The sequence below is a fragment of the Pleurodeles waltl genome, chromosome 2_1, assembly GCF_031143425.1.
Source record: "Pleurodeles waltl isolate 20211129_DDA chromosome 2_1, aPleWal1.hap1.20221129, whole genome shotgun sequence".
Lineage (NCBI taxonomy): Eukaryota > Metazoa > Chordata > Amphibia > Caudata > Salamandridae > Pleurodeles > Pleurodeles waltl.
The window spans coordinates 5180815-5200529 of record NC_090438.1 but is presented as its reverse complement, the minus strand read 5'-3'; positions in this window follow the sequence as shown (position 1 = coordinate 5200529).

Sequence of the window (19715 nt, the reverse complement as noted above, 5' to 3'; positions counted from 1 at the left end):
TATTGTGGACTATGTACTTGGCCTCAGATCAAGGATGGCTGAGTACATGAAAAAGGCCAGTAAAAACCTTCAGGCCAGCCAAGAGCTCCAGAAGCAATGGCATGATCAGAAGGCTGTTTTGGTTCAGTACCAACCAGGGCAGAAAGTGTGGGTCTTGGAGCCTGTGGCCCCAAGAGCACTCCAAGATAAATGGAGTGGTCCACACACAATTGTTGAAAAGAAGGGTGAAGTCACCTACTTGGTTGACTTAGGCACTGCCAGGAGTCCCCTTAGGGTGCTCCATGTCAACCGCCTGAAACCCTACTATGACAGGGCTGATCTCACCCTGCTCATGGCAACAGATGAGGGACAGGAAGAAGACAGTGATCCTCTACCTGATCTCTTCTCTTCCACAGAACAAGATGCTCTTGTGGAAGGTGTAGTTTTGGCTGATTGTCTTACTGCTGAGCAGAAAGATAATTGCATAAATCTCCTAGGACAATTTTCAGAACTCTTCTCCATTGTGCCAGGCACCACTTCTTGGTGTGAGCACACTATAGATACTGGAGACAGTTTACCTGTCAAAAGTAAGATCTATAGGCAGCCTGACCATGTCAGGGACTGCATAAAGCAAGAAGTTCAGAAGATGTTGGAACTAGGAGTGGTTGAGCACTCTGACAGTCCATGGGCTTCTCCTGTGGTACTGGTACCAAAACCCAATTCTAAAGATGGAAAGAAGGAAATGAGGTTTTGTGTAGACTATAGAGGTCTCAACTTGGTAACCAAAACAGATGCTCACCCTATACCCAGGGCAGATGAGCTAATAGATACACTGGCATCTGCCAAGTATCTAAGCACTTTTGATTTGACTGCAGGGTATTGGCAGATCAAAATGTCAGAAGATGCTAAACCTAAGACTGCATTTTCTACCATTGGAGGACATTACCAGTTTACTGTAATGCCTTTTGGTTTGAAAAATGCACCTGCCACTTTTCAGAGGTTGGTGAACACAGTCCTGCAAGGGCTGGAAGCTTTCAGTGCAGCATATTTGGATGACATAGCTGTCTTTAGCTCCAGCTGGGATGATCACCTGGTCCACCTTTGGAAAGTTTTGGAGGCCCTGCAAAAGGCAGGCCTCACTATCAAGGCTTCAAAGTGCCAGATAGGGCAGGGTAAGGTGGTTTATCTGGGACACCTTGTTGGTGGGGAACAGATTGCACCACTTCAGGGGAAAATCCAAACTATTATTGATTGGATTCCCCCTACCACTCAGACTCAGGTGAGAGCCTTCCTAGGCCTCACTGGGTATTACAGGAGGTTCATTAAGAACTATGGCTCCATTGCAGCCCCTCTTAATGACCTCACGTCCAAGAAAATGCCTAAAAAGGTATTATGGACAGCAAACTGTCAGAAAGCTTTTGAGGAGCTGAAGCAGGCCATGTGCTCTGCACCTGTCCTGAAAAGCCCTTGTTACTCTAAAAAATTCTATGTCCAAACTGATGCATCTGAATTAGGAGTAGGGGCAGTCCTATCACAACTTAATTCTGAGGGCCAGGATCAACCTGTTGCTTTTATTAGTAGAAGGTTGACCCCTAGAGAAAAGCGTTGGTCTGCCATTGAGAGGGAGGCCTTTGCTGTGGTCTGGGCTCTGAAGAAGTTGAGGCCATACCTGTTTGGCACTCACTTCATTGTTCAGACAGACCACAAACCTCTACTTTGGCTAAAACAAATGAAAGGTGAAAATCCTAAATTGTTGAGGTGGTCCATATCCCTACAGGGAATGGACTATACAGTGGAACATAGACCTGGGAGTAGCCACTCCAATGCAGATGGACTCTCCAGATATTTCCACTTAGACAATGAAGACTCATCAGGTAATGGCTAGTCTTATTGTCCTTCGTTTGGGGGGGGGTTGTGAAGGAAAGTACCATCTTGCCTGGCATGTTACCCCCATTTTTCACTGTATATATGTTGTTTTAGTTGTATGTGTCACTGGGACCCTGGTAACCCAGGGCCCCAGTGCTCATAAGTGTGCCTGTATGTGTTACCTGTGTAGTGACTAACTGTCTCACTGAGGCTCTGCTAATCAGAACCTCAGTGGTTATGCTCTCTCATTACTTTCCAAATTGTCACTAACAGGCTAGTGACCATTTTTACCAATTTACATTGGCTTACTGGAACACCCTTATAATCCCCTAGTATATGGTACTGAGGTACCCAGGGTATTGGGGTTCCAGGAGATCCCTATGGGCTGCAGCATGTCTTTTGCCACCCATAGGGAGCTCTGACAATTCTTACACAGGCCTGCCACTGCAGCCTGAGTGAAATAACGTCCACGTTATTTCACAGCCATTTTACACTGCACTTAAGTAACTTATAAGTCACCTATATGTCTAACCTTTACCTGGTAAAGGTTAGGTGCAAAGTTACTTAGTGTGAGGGCACCCTGGCACTAGCCAAGGTGCCCCCACATTGTTCAGAGCCAATTCACTGAACTTTGTGAGTGCGGGGACACCATTACACGCGTGCACTACATATAGGTCACTACCTATATGTAGCTTCACCATGGTAACTCCGAATATGGCCATGTAACATGTCTATGATCATGGAATTGCCCCCTCTATGCCATCCTGGCATTGTTGGTACAATTCCATGATCGCAGTGGTCTGTAGCACAGACCCTGGTACTGCCAGACTGCCCTTCCTGGGGTTTCTCTGCAGCTGCTGCTGCTGCCAACCCCTCAGACAGGCATCTGCCCTCCTGGGGTCCAGCCAGGCCTGGCCCAGGGTGGCAGAACAAAGAACTTCCTCTGAGAGAGGGTGTGACACCCTCTCCCTTTGGAAAATGGTGTGAAGGCAGGGGAGGAGTAGCCTCCCCCAGCCTCTGGAAATGCTTTGTTGGGCACAGAGGTGCCCAATTCTGCATAAGCCAGTCTACACCGGTTCAGGGACCCCTTAGCCCCTGCTCTGGCGCGAAACTGGACAAAGGAAAGGGGAGTGACCACTCCCCTGACCTGCACCTCCCCTGGGAGGTGTCCAGAGCTCCTCCAGTGTGCTCCAGACCTCTGCCATCTTGGAAACAGAGGTGCTGCTGGCACACTGGACTGCTCTGAGTGGCCAGTGCCACCAGGTGACGTCAGAGACTCCTTGTGATAGGCTCCTTCAGGTGTTAGTAGCCTTTCCTCTCTCCTAGGTAGCCAAACCCTCTTTTCTGGCTATTTAGGGTCTCTGTCTCTGGGGAAACTTTAGATAACGAATGCATGAGCTCAGCCGAGTTCCTCTGCATCTCCCTCTTCACCTTCTGATAAGGAATCGACCGCTGACCGCGCTGGAAGCCTGCAAACCTGCAACATAGTAGCAAAGACGACTACTGCAACTCTGTAACGCTGATCCTGCCGCCTTCTCGACTGTTTTCCTGCTTGTGCATGCTGTGGGGGTAGTCTGCCTCCTCTCTGCACCAGAAGCTCCGAAGAAATCTCCCGTGGGTCGACGGAATCTTCCCCCTGCAACCGCAGGCACCAAAAAGCTGCATCTCCGGTCCCTTGGGTCTCCTCTCAGCACGACGAGCGAGGTCCCTCGAATCCAGCGACACCGTCCAAGTGACCCCCACAGTCCAGTGACTCTTCAGCCCAAGTTTGGTGGAGGTAAGTCCTTGCCTCACCTCGCTGGGCTGCATTGCTGGGAACCGCGACTTTGCAAGCTTCTCCGGCCCCTGTGCACTTCCGGCGGAAATCCTGTGTGCACAGCCAAGCCTGGGTCCACGGCACTCTAACCTGCATTGCACGACTTTCTAAGTTGGTCTCCGGCGACGTGGGACTCCTTTGTGCAACTTCGGCGAGCACCGTTTCACGCATCCTCGTAGTGCCTGTTTCTGGCACTCCTCCGGGTGCTACCTGCTTCAGTGAGGGCTCTTTGTCTTGCTCGACGTCCCCTCTCTCTGCAGGTCCAATTTGCGACCTTCTGGTCCCTCCTGGGCCCCAGCAGCGTCCAAAAACGCCAAACGCACGATTTGCGTGTAGCAAGGCTTGTTGGCGTCCATCCGGCGGGAAAACACTTCTGCACGACTCTCCAAGGCGTGGGGGATCCATCCTCCAAAGGGGAAGTCTCTAGCCCTTGTCGTTCCTGCAGTATTCACAGTTCTTCAGCCTAGTAAGAGCTTCTTTGCACCAACCGCTGGCATTTCTTGGGCATCTGCCCATCTCCGAGCTGCTTGTGACTTTTGGACTTGGTCCCCTTGCTCCACAGGTACCTTCAGACAGGAATCCATCGTTGTTGCATTGCTGATTTGTGTTTTCCTTGCATTCTCCCTCTAACACGAATATTTTGTCCTTAGGGGAACTTTAGTGCACTTTGCACTCACTTTTCAGGGTCTTGGGGAGGGTTATTTTTCTAACTCTCACTATTTTCTAATAGTCCCAGCGACCCTCTACAAGGTCACATAGGTTTGGGGTCCATTCGTGGTTCGCATTCCACTTCTGGAGTATATGGTTTGTGTTGCCCCTATCCCTATGTTTCCCCATTGCATCCTATTGTAACTATACATTGTTTGCACTGTTTTCTAAGACTATACTGCATATTTTTTGCTATTGTGTATATATATCTTGTGTATATTTCCTATCCTCTTACTGAGGGTACACTCTAAGATACTTTGGCATATTGTCATAAAAATAAAGTACCTTTATTTTTAGTATAACTGTGTATTGTGTTTTCTTATGATATTGTGCATATGACACTAAGTGGTACTGTAGTGGCTTCACACGTCTCCTAGTTCAGCCTATGCTGCTCTGCTAAGCTACCATTATCTATCAGCCTAAGCTGCTAGACACCCTATACACTAATAAGGGATAACTGGGCCTGGTGCAAGGTGCAAGTACCCCTTGGTACTCACTACAAGCCAGTCCAGCCTCCTACAGTTGGCGCCTACGCACTCCAGCAGCTGTGTTTGGTTGTTCCCCCTCCTGTTGCAGGCCAGCATCCTCCTCTTCCTCGTCTTCAGGCATGTATGGATCTGGTTCGAGGAGGGGAATGTTCCTTTTGACACAAATGTTGTGCAATATTGCACATGTGAGGATGATCCTACAGACCATCTCGGGGGTAGGCTACCACCAGTGATGTCGAGGCAGCGGAACCTTGACTTGAGGATGCCGAAGGTCCGCTCGACAATGCTGCGTGTCCTCTTATGGGCGTCGTTGTATGCCCGCTATGCAGCAGTACTCGGGTTGCCAAATGGTGTCATTATCCATGGCTGGATGCCATATCCCTGATCAGCTGAAAGAGAAAAAGAATGGGATCATGTTGATGTAGCTTGCGCTATTGAAAAGACCTTCAATGGCAGTAGTTGTCTTGTGTTGTCTGTGACTATTTAGTGTACTAATGTGACATCCTATACTTGTAGGCTATACCATCTGCATTGTGTTGTTTCCTTGGCTGAGTAAGTGTTTGTCATCAGTATGTTTTGGGATTTTCAGTGCAGTGTGCCCTCCCTAGCATTGTGACTTGTGATACAGGTGTCCTTGTGTCTTCACTTTGGGTGAGTAGATAGTTCAATGTAGAGTTTCATTTATAAGTGTTGTTAGCACGTTCATCTGAAAGTACCCTGGACATCCCATACCTTTAGACTTAGGCAGTGTATTAATGTAAAGGTAATTGGGACACTTACAATTTTCAAGGTGACATTTCGGCTACCACACTCATTAATGTCTTCACATTAGGCTGTACAGTAAATTCCGATGTGTGACAGGTTCAATGGTGACTTAAGAAACATGGCTAGTGATGTCAGGACCTCAGTGTGTTCCTGTCTAGATGTTGCTGTTGTGGTGTGTGTGTTGTGTGTCCTAGAGGGTTGCTGTGCAGTGTGTATATTAGTAGGTTTTTGTACTTACCAACAAGTAGTCCATTGCCATACCGTCCATCCTGGAAGTGTTGGTTGATGGTAGAGTGACAGAAGATGAATGAGTCATGTACACTCCCAGGATATTTAGCCACGATGTTGGTGATCAATCCCTGGTGATCGACTATGGCCTGCACGTTGATTGAATGTGTGTGCTTCCTGTTGTGGTAGAGGTGTTCAGTTGCAGCAGGTGGCACAAGGCGTACATGTGTGCAGTCGATTGCACCAAGGACGTGTGGGAAGCCACTGATTGCGTAGAACCCCTGTTTTGTTTCCTGCTGCTTCTGCTGTGTGTTAGGGAAGCAGATGTGGCGGGGTGTCAGGCGAATGATGGCGTCCAGTACTTTGGGCAGAAATGCGGAGAATGATGGTTGTGATATTCCGCCAACCAGGGCACCAGTTGTTTGAAAAGAGCCACTTGCCAGCATGTGAAGTACAGCAAGCAGCTTTGTTTCTGTTGGTATGGTGTGGGGTGTCACCAAAGTGGGGGCCAACTGCTGTTCAATGTTTCTCAGCAGCTGCTGTATGGCATGCCAGTTTGTAGGAGGCTGGACTGGCTTGTAGTGAGTACCAAGGGGTACTTGCACCTTGCACCAGGCCCAGTTATCCCTTATTAGTGTATAGGGTGTCTAGCAGCTTAGGCTGATAGATAATGGTAGCTTAGCAGAGCAGCTTAGGCTGAACTAGGAGACGTGTGAAGCTACTACAGTACCACTTAGTGTCATATGCACAATATCATAAGAAAACACAATACACAGTTATACTAAAAATAAAGGTACTTTATTTTTATGACAATATGCCAAAGTATCTTAGAGTGTGCCCTCAGTGAGAGGATAGGAAATATACACAAGATATATATACACAATAGCAAAAATATGCAGTATAGTCTTAGAAAACAGTGCAAACAATGTATAGTTACAATAGGATGCAATTGGGAAACATAGGGATAGGGGCAACACAAACCATATACTCCAGAAGTGGAATGCGAACCACGAATGGACCCCAAACCTATGTGACCTTGTAGAGGGTCGCTGGGACTATTAGAAAATAGTGAGAGTTAGAAAAATAACCCTCCCCAAGACCCTGAAAAGTGAGTGCAAAGTGCACTAAAGTTCCCCTAAGGACAAAATAGTCGTGTTAGAGGGAAAATGCAAAGAAAACACAAATCAGCAATGCAACAACGATGGATTCCTGACTGAGGGTACCTGTGGAACAAGGGGACCAAGTCCAAAAGTCACAAGCAGCTCGTAGATGGGCAGATGCCCAAGAAATGCCAGCGGTTGGTGCAAAGAAGCTCTTACTAGGCTGAAGAACTGTGAATACTGCAGGAACGACAAGGGCTAGAGACTTCCCCTTTGGAGGATGGATCCCCCACGCCTTGGAGAGTCGTGCAGAAGTGTTTTCCCGCCGAATGGACGCCAAAAAGCCTTGCTACACGCAAATCGTGCGTTTGGCGTTTTTGGACGCTGCGGGGGCCCAGGAGGGACCAGGAGGTCGCAAATTAGACCTGCAGAGAGAGGGGACGTCGAGCAAGACAAAGAGCCCTCACTAAAGCAGGTAGCACCCGGAGAAGTGCCAGAAACAGGCACTACGAGGATGCGTGAAACGGTGCTCGCCGAAGTTGCACAAAGGAGTCCCACGTCGCCGGAGACCAACTTAGAAAGTCGTGCAATGCAGGTTAGAGTGCCGTGGACCCAGGCTTGGCTGTGCACGAAGGATTTCCGCCGGAAGTGCACAGGGGCCGGAGAAGCTTGCAAAGTCGCGGATCCCAGCAATGCAGCCCAGCGAGGTGAGGCAAGGACTTACCTCCACCAAACTTGGGCTGAAGAGTCACTGGACTGTGGGGGTCACTTGGACGGTGTCGCTGGATTCGAGGGACCTCGCTCGTCGTGCTGAGAGGAGACCCAAGGGACCGGAGATGCAGCTTTTTGATGCCTGCGGTTGCAGGGGGAAGATTCCGTCGACCCACGGGAGATTTCTTCGGAGCTTCTGGTGCAGAGAGGAGGCAGACTACCCCCACAGCATGCACAAGCAGGAAAACAGTCGAGAAGGCGGCAGGATCAGCGTTACAGAGTTGCAGTAGTCGTCTTTGCTACTATGTTGCAGGTTTGCAGGCTTCCAGCGCGGTCAGCGGTCGATTCCTTATCAGAAGGTGAAGAGGGAGATGCAGAGGAACTCGGCTGAGCTCATGCATTCGTTATCTAAAGTTTCCCCAGAGACAGAGACCCTAAATAGCCAGAAAAGAGGGTTTGGCTACCTAGGAGAGAGGAAAGGCTACTAACACCTGAAGGAGCCTATCACAAGGAGTCTCTGACGTCACCTGGTGGCACTGGCCACTCAGAGCAGTCCAGTGTGCCAGCAGCACCTCTGTTTCCAAGATGGCAGAGGTCTGGAGCACACTGGAGGAGCTCTGGACACCTCCCAGGGGAGGTGCAGGTCAGGGGAGTGGTCACTCCCCTTTCCTTTGTCCAGTTTCGCGCCAGAGCAGGGGCTAAGGGGTCCCTGAACCGGTGTAGACTGGCTTATGCAGAATTGGGCACATCTGTGCCCAACAAAGCATTTCCAGAGGCTGGGGGAGGCTACTCCTCCCCTGCCTTCACACCATTTTCCAAAGGGAGAGGGTGTCACACCCTCTCTCAGAGGAAGTTCTTTGTTCTGCCATCCTGGGCCAGGCCTGGCTGGACCCCAGGAGGGCAGCTGCCTGTCTGAGGGGTTGGCAGCAGCAGCAGCTGCAGAGAAACCCCAGGAAGGGCAGTATGGCAGTACCAGGGTCTGTGCTACAGACCACTGGGATCATGGAATTGTACCAACAATGCCAGGATGGCATAGAGGGGGCAATTCCATGATCATAGACATGTTACATGGCCATATTCGGAGTTACCATGGTGAAGCTACATATAGGTAGTGACCTATATGTAGTGCACGCGTGTAATGGTGTCCCCGCACTCACAAAGTTCAGTGAATTGGCTCTGAACAATGTGGGGGCACCTTGGCTAGTGCCAGGGTGCCCTCACACTAAGTAACTTTGCACCTAACCTTTACCAGGTAAAGGTTAGACATATAGGTGACTTATAAGTTACTTAAGTGCAGTGTAAAATGGCTGTGAAATAACGTGGACGTTATTTCACTCAGGCTGCAGTGGCAGGCCTGTGTAAGATTTGTCAGAGCTCCCTATGGGTGGCAAAAGAAATGCTGCAGCCCATAGGGATCTCCTGGAACCCCAATACCCTGGGTACCTCAGTACCATATACTAGGGAATTATAAGGGTGTTCCAGTAAGCCAATGTAAATTGGTAAAAGTGGTCACTAGCCTGTCAGTGACAATTTGGAAAGAAATGAGAGAGCATAACCACTGAGGTTCTGATTAGCAGAGCCTCAGTGAGACAGTTAGTCACTACACAGGTAACACATTCAGGCACACTTATGAGCACTGGGGCCCTGGGTTACCAGGGTCCCAGTGACACATACAACTAAAACAACATATATACAGTGAAAAATGGGGGTAACATGCCAGGCAAGATGGTACTTTCCTACACAACCCCCCCCCAAACGAAGGACAATAAGACTAGCCATTACCTGATGAGTCTTCATTGTCTAAGTGGAAATATCTGGAGAGTCCATCTGCATTGGAGTGGCTACTCCCAGGTCTATGTTCCACTGTATAGTCCATTCCCTGTAGGGATATGGACCACCTCAACAATTTAGGATTTTCACCTTTCATTTGTTTTAGCCAAAGTAGAGGTTTGTGGTCTGTCTGAACAATGAAGTGAGTGCCAAACAGGTATGGCCTCAACTTCTTCAGAGCCCAGACCACAGCAAAGGCCTCCCTCTCAATGGCAGACCAACGCTTTTCTCTAGGGGTCAACCTTCTACTAATAAAAGCAACAGGTTGATCCTGGCCCTCAGAATTAAGTTGTGATAGGACTGCCCCTAATCCTAATTCAGATGCATCAGTTTGGACATAGAATTTTTTAGAGTAACAAGGGCTTTTCAGGACAGGTGCAGAGCACATGGCCTGCTTCAGCTCCTCAAAAGCTTTCTGACAGTTTGCTGTCCATAATACCTTTTTAGGCATTTTCTTGGATGTGAGGTCATTAAGAGGGGCTGCAATGGAGCCCTAGTTCTTAATGAACCTCCTGTAATACCCAGTGAGGCCTAGGAAGGCTCTCACCTGAGTCTGAGTGGTAGGGGGAACCCAATCAATAATAGTTTGGATTTTCCCCTGAAGTGGTGCAATCTGTTCCCCACCAACAAGGTGTCCCAGATAAACCACCTTACCCTGCCCTATCTGGCACTTTGAAGCCTTGATAGTGAGGCCTGCCTTTTGCAGGGCCTCCAAAACTTTCCATAGGTGGACCAGGTGATCATCCCAGCTGGAGCTAAAGACAGCTATATCATCCAAATATGCTGCACTGAAAGCTTCCAGCCCTTGCAGGACTGTGTTCACCAACCTCTGAAAAGTGGCAGGTGCATTTTTCAAACCAAAAGGCATTACAGTAAACTGGTAATGTCCTCCAATGGTAGAAAATGCAGTTTTAGGTTTAGCATCTTCTGACATTTTGATCTGCCAATACCCTGCAGTCAAATCAAAAGTGCTTAGATACTTGGCAGATGCCAGTGTATCTATTAGCTCATCTGCCCTGGGTATAGGGTGAGCATCTGTTTTGGTTACCAAGTTCAGACCTCTATAGTCTACACAAAACCTCATTTCCTTCTTTCCATCTTTAGAATTGGGTTTTGGTACCAGTACCACAGGAGAAGCCCATGGACTGTCAGAGTGCTCAACCACTCCTAGTTCCAACATTTTCTGAACCTCTTGCTTTATGCAGTCCCTGACATGGTCAGGCTGCCTATAGATCTTACTTTTGACAGGTAAACTGTCTCCAGTATCTATAGTGTGCTCACACCAAGAAGTGGTGCCTGGCACAATGGAGAAGAGTTCTGAAAATTGTCCTAGGAGATTTATGCAATTATCTTTCTGCTCAGCAGTAAGACAATCAGCCAAAACTACACCTTCCACAAGAGCATCTTGTTCTGTGGAAGAGAAGAGATCAGGTAGAGGATCACTGTCTTCTTCCTGTCCCTCATCTGTTGCCATGAGCAGGGTGAGATCAGCCCTGTCATAGTAGGGTTTCAGGCGGTTGACATGGAGCACCCTAAGGGGACTCCTGGCAGTGCCTAAGTCAACCAAGTAGGTGACTTCACCCTTCTTTTCAACAATTGTGTGGGGTCCACTCCATTTATCTTGGAGTGCTCTTGGGGCCACAGGCTCCAAGACCCACACTTTCTGCCCTGGTTGGTACTGAACCAAAACAGCCTTCTGATCATGCCATTGCTTCTGGAGCTCTTGGCTGGCCTGAAGGTTTTTACTGGCCTTTTTCATGTACTCAGCCATCCTTGATCTGAGGCCAAGTACATAATCCACAATATCCTGCTTAGGAGCTTTTAAAGGTTGTTCCCAACCCTCCTTTACAAGTGTGAGTGGACCCCTAACAGGGTGTCCAAAAAGAAGTTCAAAGGGGCTGAAGCCCACTCCTTTCTGGGGTACCTCCCTGTAGGCAAAAAGGAGGCATGGTAGAAGGATATCCCATCTCCTGCGGAGTTTTTCAGGGAGTCCCATAATCATGCCTTTGAGAGTTTTATTAAATCTCTCCACCAGTCCATTTGTTTGTGGATGATAGGGTGTTGTGAACTTGTAAGTTACACCACACTCCTTCCACATGGCCTTTAAGTATGCAGACATGAAATTGCTTCCCCTGTCTGATACTACTTCCTTTGGGAAGCCCACCCTGGAAAATATTCCCAGGAGGGCCTTTGCCACTGCAGGAGCTGTAGTGGTCCTTAAAGGAATTGCTTCAGGATATCTTGTGGCATGGTCCACTACCACTAAGATAAACCTATTGCCTGAAGCAGTAGGAGGGTCAAGGGGGCCAACTATGTCAACCCCTACCCTTTCAAAGGGAACCCCAACCACAGGCAGTGGGATAAGGGGTGCCTTTGGAGTGCCACCTGTCTTGCCACTGGCTTGACAGGTTTCACAGGACTTACAAAATTCTTTTGTGTCCTCAGACATCCTAGGCCAATGAAACAATGGTACCAATCTGTCCCAAGTTTTCATTTGACCCAGGTGCCCAGCTAAGGGAATGTCATGTGCCAGTGTTAGGAGGAACTTTCTGTACTCCTGAGGAATCACTAATCTCCTGGCAGCTCCAGGTTTAGGATCCCTATGCTCAGTGTACAAGAGGTTGTCCTCCCAGTAAACTCTGTGTGAGTCACTGACATCCCCATTAGCCTGTTTGACAGCTTGCTGTCTGAGACCCTCTAATGTGGGACAGGTTTGCTGTGCCACACTCAGCTCCTCTCTGGCAGGCCCCCCTTCACCCAAAAGCTCAGCAGTGTCTGCTTCCAGCTCCTCTGGTGTAGGTTCTGCACAGGGAGGGAATTCTTCTTCCTCAGAAGTAGAATCCACTGTAGAGGGAGGGATAGTAGGAAGTGGTTTGCTTCTACTAGCCCTAGCTTTAGGGAGCACTTGGTCCATTGTTCCAGGATCCAAGCTTCCCTGTCCTTTTTGCTTTTTGGCCTGAGCCCTTGTCAAAGCAAAAATATGCCCTGGGATGCCCAGCATTGCTGCATGGGCCTCCAACTCCACATCTGACCAAGCTGATGTCTCCAAATCGTTCCCTAATAGACAGTCTACAGGTAAATCTGAAGCTACCACAACTTTCTTTGGACCAGATACCCCCCCCCAGTTGAGATTTACAACAGCCATGGGGTGGCTTTGTGTTATGTTGTGAGCATCGGTTACTTGGTACTGGTGTCCAAGTATGTGTTGTTCAGGGTGCACCAGTTTCTCAATCACCATTGTGACACTGGCACCTGTGTCCCTGTAGGCCTGGACCTCAACACCATTTATTAGGGTTAGTTGCTTGTACTTCTCCAAGTTATGGGGGCAAGCAACCAAAGTGGCTAAGTCAATAGCTCCTTCAGAGACTAAAGTAGCCTCTGTGGTCTCCCTAATCAGACCAACCCCAACTAAATTACCAAAAGTGAGCCCAGCTACTCCCTTGGATTGGCTATTAGTAGGTTTGCTCCCACCACCACTGCTATTAGTAGGGACACTAGGTGTAGCAGTAGGGGTTGTAGTGGTAGGAGCTGTGGTGCCTTTCTTTGGACAACTGGGATCTGTTGTCCAATGGCCTTTTATTTTACATAAATAGCACCATGGTTTCTTTTCCTTGTTCTGATTAAAGGAGGATTTGGGCCCACCACCCCCACCAGAGTGTTTTTGTGGGCCTGATGAAGACTCATTTTTAGATTTGTCCCCACCCTTGTCAGAAGACTTACCATCCTTCTTTTTGTTGCCATCTTTGTCACCCCCTGTATGAACTTTTCTGTTCACTCTTGTTCTGACCCATTTGTCTGCCTTCTTTCCCAATTCTTGGGGAGAGGTCAGATCAGAGTCCACCAAGTACTGGTGCAACAAATCAGACACACAATTATTAAGAATATGCTCTCTCAGGATCAAGTTATACAGGCTGTCATAATCAGTAACTTTACTGCCATGTAACCACCCCTCCAAGGCCTTCACTGCTTGGTCAATGAAATCAACCCAGTCTTGTGAAGACTCCTTTTTGGTATCTCTGAACTTTATCCTGTACTGTTCAGTGGTTAAGCCATAACCATCCAGGAGTGCATTCTTAAGAACTTGGAAATTGTTAGCATCATTTTCTTTTACAGTAAGGAGCCTATCCCTACCTTTTCCAGTAAATGATAGCCATAGGATAGCAGCCCACTGCTTTTGAGGGACATCCTGTACAACACAGGCCCTCTCAAGTGCAGCAAACCACTTGTTAATGTCATCCCCCTCCTTGTAAGGGGGAACTATCTTATGCAGATTCCTGGAATCATGCTCTTTTGCAGGATGACTATGGGGAATACTGCTGCTGCCACCATGGGTATCTAAACCCATCTTCTGTCTTTCCCTCTTTATTTCTAAAGACTGTCTATCCAAATCCAGCTGTTGCTTCTTGAGCTTCAGTCTGGTTTGCTCCACTCTCAATCTATTGAGCTCCCTTTCTAACAATCTGTCATCAGGGTGGGTGGGAGGGACATTTCTAGATACAGAGGTATGATGGGAATGAACAGAAGGAGACCTGTCCCTTACAGAGGGCACCCTAACAGCTTGGCTACCAGTATAATGTGAGAGCACACCATCAGTATGGTGTGATTCAACCTCTGTACCAACTATGCTAGACTGTCTAGTAATGGGCAGGCTGAGAAGTTTCTTCCCTGAACCTTTTCCTGGGGGAGTCCCTGGATCAGATTGAGAACCATTAGCTACTTTTTCTACAGATTGGGCACTTATGGCCTTATCCTGTACTCTAAGCATATTAATTAACAGTTCTAAAGAAGGATTCTTCCCTACACTCAAACCTCTCTCTATGCAGAGACTCCTTGCTCCTTTCCAGCTAAGGTGATCATATGCAAGTTTGGACAGTTCAACTTTTTGGCCTGTGCCAGACATTTTTTTAGAGAGAGTTAAAAGTGATAGACAAAGAGAAAAAAAAGTTTTCGGAACTTTTTGGAAAGACAGAAAAAACTTTTTAAACTTTTAAGAACTTTTTGAAAGTTTAGAAGTACTTTTCAGCACTTAGAAAAGAGTGAAAAGAGGAAATGCAAAACTTTTTGGCTATGTGTATATACACTGACCTTGTTTTGTATATTTTTCTCTTATGAAAAGTACAATGACAAGAGTGGTAAGTAGTCTCAAAGCACTTATCCCACCGCTGCACAACCAATGTAGGAGGCTGGACTGGCTTGTAGTGAGTACCAAGGGGTACTTGCACCTTGCACCAGGCCCAGTTATCCCTTATTAGTGTATAGGGTGTCTAGCAGCTTAGGCTGATAGATAATGGTAGCTTAGCAGAGCAGCTTAGGCTGAACTAGGAGACGTGTGAAGCTACTACAGTACCACTTAGTGTCATATGCACAATATCATAAGAAAACACAATACACAGTTATACTAAAAATAAAGGTACTTTATTTTTATGACAATATGCCAAAGTATCTTAGAGTGTACCCTCAGTGAGAGGATAGGAAATATACACAAGATATATATACACAATAGCAAAAATATGCAGTATAGTCTTAGAAAACAGTGCAAACAATGTATAGTTACAATAGGATGCAATTGGGAAACATAGGGATAGGGGCAACACAAACCATATACTCCAGAAGTGGAATGCGAACCACGAATGGACCCCAAATCTATGTGACCTTGTAGAGGGTCGCTGGGACTATTAGAAAATAGTGAGAGTTAGAAAAATAACCCTCCCCAAGACCCTGAAAAGTGAGTGCAAAGTGCACTAAAGTTCCCCTAAGGACAAAATAGTCGTGTTAGAGGGAAAATGCAAAGAAAACACAAATCAGCAATGCAACAATGATGGATTCCTGACTGAGGGTACCTGTGGAACAAGGGGACCAAGTCCAAAAGTCACAAGCATCTCGGAGATGGGCAGATGCCCAAGAAATGCCAGCGGTTGGTGCAAAGAAGCTCTTACTAGGCTGAAGAACTGTGAATACTGCAGGAACGACAAGGGCTAGAGACTTCCCCTTTGGAGGATGGATCCCCCACGCCTTGGAGAGTCGTGCAGAAGTGTTTTCCCGCCGAATGGATGCCAACAAGCCTTGCTACACGCAAATCGTGCGTTTGGCGTTTTTGGACGCTGCTGGGGCCCAGGAGGGACCAGGAGGTCGCAAATCGGACCTGCAGAGAGAGGGGACGTCGTGCAAGACAAAGAGCCCTCACTGAAGCAGGTAGCACCCGGAGAAGTGCCAGAAACAGGCACTACGAGGATGCGTGAAACGGTGCTCGCCGAAGTTGCACAAAGGAGTCCCACGTCGCCGGAGACCAACTTAGAAAGTCGTGCAATGCAGGTTAGAGTGCCGTGGACCCAGGCTTGGCTGTGCACGAAGGATTTCCGCCGGAAGTGCACAGGGGCCGGAGAAGCTTGCAAAGTCGCGGTTCCCAGCAATGCAGCCCAGCGAGGTGAGGCAAGGACTTACCTCCACCAAACTTGGGCTGAAGAGTCACTGGACTGTGGGGGTCACTTGGACGGTGTCGCTGGATTCGAGGGACCTCGCTCGTCGTGCTGAGAGGAGACCCAAGGGACCGGAGATGCAGCTTTTTGGTGCCTGCGGTTGCAGGGGGAAGATTCCGTCGACCCACGGGAGATTTCTTCGGAGCTTCTGGTGCAGAGAGGAGGCAGACTACCCCCACAGCATGCACAAGCAGGAAAACAGTCGAGAAGGCGGCAGGATCAGCGTTACAGAGTTGCAGTAGTCGTCTTTGCTACTATGTTGCAGGTTTGCAGGCTTCCAGCGCGGTCAGCGGTCGATTCCTTATCAGAAGGTGAAGAGGGAGATGCAGAGGAACTCGGCTGAGCTCATGCATTCGTTATCTAAAGTTTCCCCAGAGACAGAGACCCTAAATAGCCAGAAAAGAGGGTTTGGCTACCTAGGAGAGAGGAAAGGCTACTAACACCTGAAGGAGCCTATCACAAGGAGTCTCTGACGTCACCTGGTGGCACTGGCCACTCAGAGCAGTCCAGTGTGCCAGCAGCACCTCTGTTTCCAAGATGGCAGAGGTCTGGAGCACACTGGAGGAGCTCTGGACACCTCCCAGGGGAGGTGCAGGTCAGGGGAGTGGTCACTCCCCTTTCCTTTGTCCAGTTTCGCGCCAGAGCAGGGGCTAAGGGGTCCCTGAACCGGTGTAGACTGGCTTATGCAGAATTGGGCACATCTGTGCCCAACAAAGCATTTCCAGAGGCTGGGGGAGGCTACTCCTCCCTTGCCTTCACACCATTTTCCAAAGGGAGAGGGTGTCACACCCTCTCTCAGAGGAAGGTCTTTGTTCTGCCATCCTGGGCCAGGCCTGGCTGGACCCCAGGAGGGCAGCTGCCTGTCTGAGGGGTTGGCAGCAGCAGCAGCTGCAGAGAAACCCCAGATAGGGCAGTATGGCAGTACCAGGGTCTGTGCTACAGACCACTGGGATCATGGAATTGTACCAACAATGCCAGGATGGCATAGAGGGGGCAATTCCATGATCATAGACATGTTACATGGCCATATTCGGAGTTACCATGGTGAAGCTACATATAGGTAGTGACCTATATGTAGTGCACGCGTGTAATGGTGTCCCCGCACTCACAAAGTTCAGTGAATTGGCTCTGAACAATGTGGGGGCACCTTGGCTAGTGCCAGGGTGCCCTCACACTAAGTAACTTTGCACCTAACCTTTACCAGGTAAAGGTTAGACATATAGGTGACTTATAAGTTACTTAAGTGCAGTGTAAAATGGCTGTGAAATAACGTGGACGTTATTTCACTCAGGCTGCAGTGGCAGGCCTGTGTAAGATTTGTCAGAGCTCCCTATGGGTGGCAAAAGAAATGCTGCAGCCCATAGGGATCTCCTGGAACCCCAATACCCTGGGTACCTCAGTACCATATACTAGGGAATTATAAGGGTGTTCCAGTAAGCCAATGTAAATTGGTAAAAGTGGTCACTAGCCTGTCAGTGACAATTTGGAAAGAAATGAGAGAGCATAACCACTGAGGTTCTGATTAGCAGAGCCTCAGTGAGACAGTTAGTCACTACACAGGTAACACATTCAGGCACACTTATGAGCACTGGGGCCCTGGGTTACCAGGGTCCCAGTGACACATACAACTAAAACAACATATATACAGTGAAAAATGGGGGTAACATGCCAGGCAAGATGGTACTTTCCTACACAGTTCAACCGGTACCTCTGGATAATGTCATGTTCCCTGAGGCCCTGAAGGGTTGTTCTTGGGCAGAATATCCTCTCCTGCCTTCTGCGCTGCCTTTGGGGTCCCTGCTGGTGTTGTTGTAGCTGCTGTTCTTGCTGCTGGGCTCTGCGTCTGCGTGCACGCTGTGAGAAAGTAGCCTCTTTCTAGCCTTGTTACCCCCACTTTTGGCCTGTTTGTGAGTGTATGTCAGGGTGTTTTCACTGTCTCACTGGGATCCTGCCAGCCAGGGCCCAGTGCTGATAGTGAAAACCCTATGTTTTCAGTATGTTTGTTATGTGTCACTGGGACCCTGCTAGCCAGGACCCCAGTGCTCATAAGTTTGTGACCTATATGTATGTGTTCCCTGTGTGGTGCCTAACTGTCTCACTGAGGCTCTGCTAACCAGAACCTCAGTGGTTATGCTCTCTCTGTACAAATTGTCACTAACAGGCTAGTGACCAATTTCACCAATTCATATTGGCATACTGGAACACCCTTATAATTCCCTAGTATATGGTACTGAGGTACTTAGGGTATTGGGGTTCCAGAAGATCCCTATGGGCTGCAGCATTTCTTATACCACCCATAGGGAGATCTGACAATTCTTACACAGGCCTGCCAGTGCAGCCTGAGTGAAATAACGTCCACGTTATTTCACAGCCATTTACCACTACACTTAAGTAACTTATAAGTCACCTATATGTCTAACCTTTATCTGGTAAAGGTTGGGTGCTAAGTTACTTAGTGTGTGGGCACCCTGGCACTAGCCAAGGTGCTCCCACATTGTTCAGGGCAAATTCCCCAGACTTGCGGGGACACTATTACACGGGTGCACTATACATATGTCACGACATATGTATAGCGTCACAATGGTAACTCCGAACATGGCCATGTAACATGTCTAAGATCATAGAATTGTCACCCCAATGCCATTCTGGCATTGGGGCGACAATTCCATGATCCCCCGAGTCTCTAGCTCAGACCCGGGTGCTGCCAAACTGCCTTTCCCGGGGTATCACTGCAGCTGCTGCTGCTGCCAACCCCTCACACAGGTTTCTGCCCTCCTGGGGTCCAGCCAGGCTTGGCCCAGGAAGGCAGAACAAAGGACTTCCTCAGAGAGAGGGTGTTACACCCTCTCCCTTTGGAAAAAGGTGTCAGGGCTGGGGAGGAGTAGCCTCCCCCAGCCTCTGGAAATGCTTTGATGGGCACAGATGGTGCCCATCTCTGCATAAGCCAGTCTGCACCGGTTCAGGGATCCCTCAGCCCTGCTCTGGCGCGAAACTGGACAAAGGAAAGGGGAGTGACCACTCCCCTGACCTGCACCTCCCCTGGGAGGTGCCCAGAGCTCCTCCAGTGTGCTCCAGACCTCTGCCATGTTGGAAACAGAGGTGCTGCTGGCACAATGGACTGCTCTGAGTGGCCAGGGCCAGCAGGTGACGTCAGAGACTCCTTCTGATAGGCTCCTTCAGGTGTTGGTAGCCTATCCTCTCTCCTAAGTAGCCAAACCTCCTTTTCTGGCTATTTAGCGTCTCTGCTTTGGGGAATTCCTTAGATAACGAATGCAAGAGCTCATCAGAGTTCCTCTGCATCTCTCTCTTCACCTTCTGCACAGGAATCGACTGCTGACTGCGCTGGAAGCCTGCAAAACTGCAACAAAGTAGCAAAGACGACTACTGCGACCTTGTAACGCTGATCCTGCCGCCTTCTCGACTGTTTTCCTGGTGGTGTATGCTGTGGAGGTAGTCTGCCTCCTCTCTGCACTAGAAGCTCTGAAGAAATCTCCTGTGGGTCGACGGAATCTTCCCCCTGCAACCGCAGGCACCAAAGAACTGCATCACCGGTCCTCTGGGTCTCCTCTCAGCAAGACGAGCGAGGTCCCTTGAACTCAGCAACTCAGTCCAAGTGACTCCCACCGTCCAGTGACTCTTCAGTCCAAGTTTGGTGGAGATAAGGCCTTGCCTCCCCACGCTAGGCTGCATTGCTGGGAACCGCGTGTTTTGCAGCTACTCCGGCTCCTATGCACTCTTCCAGGATTTC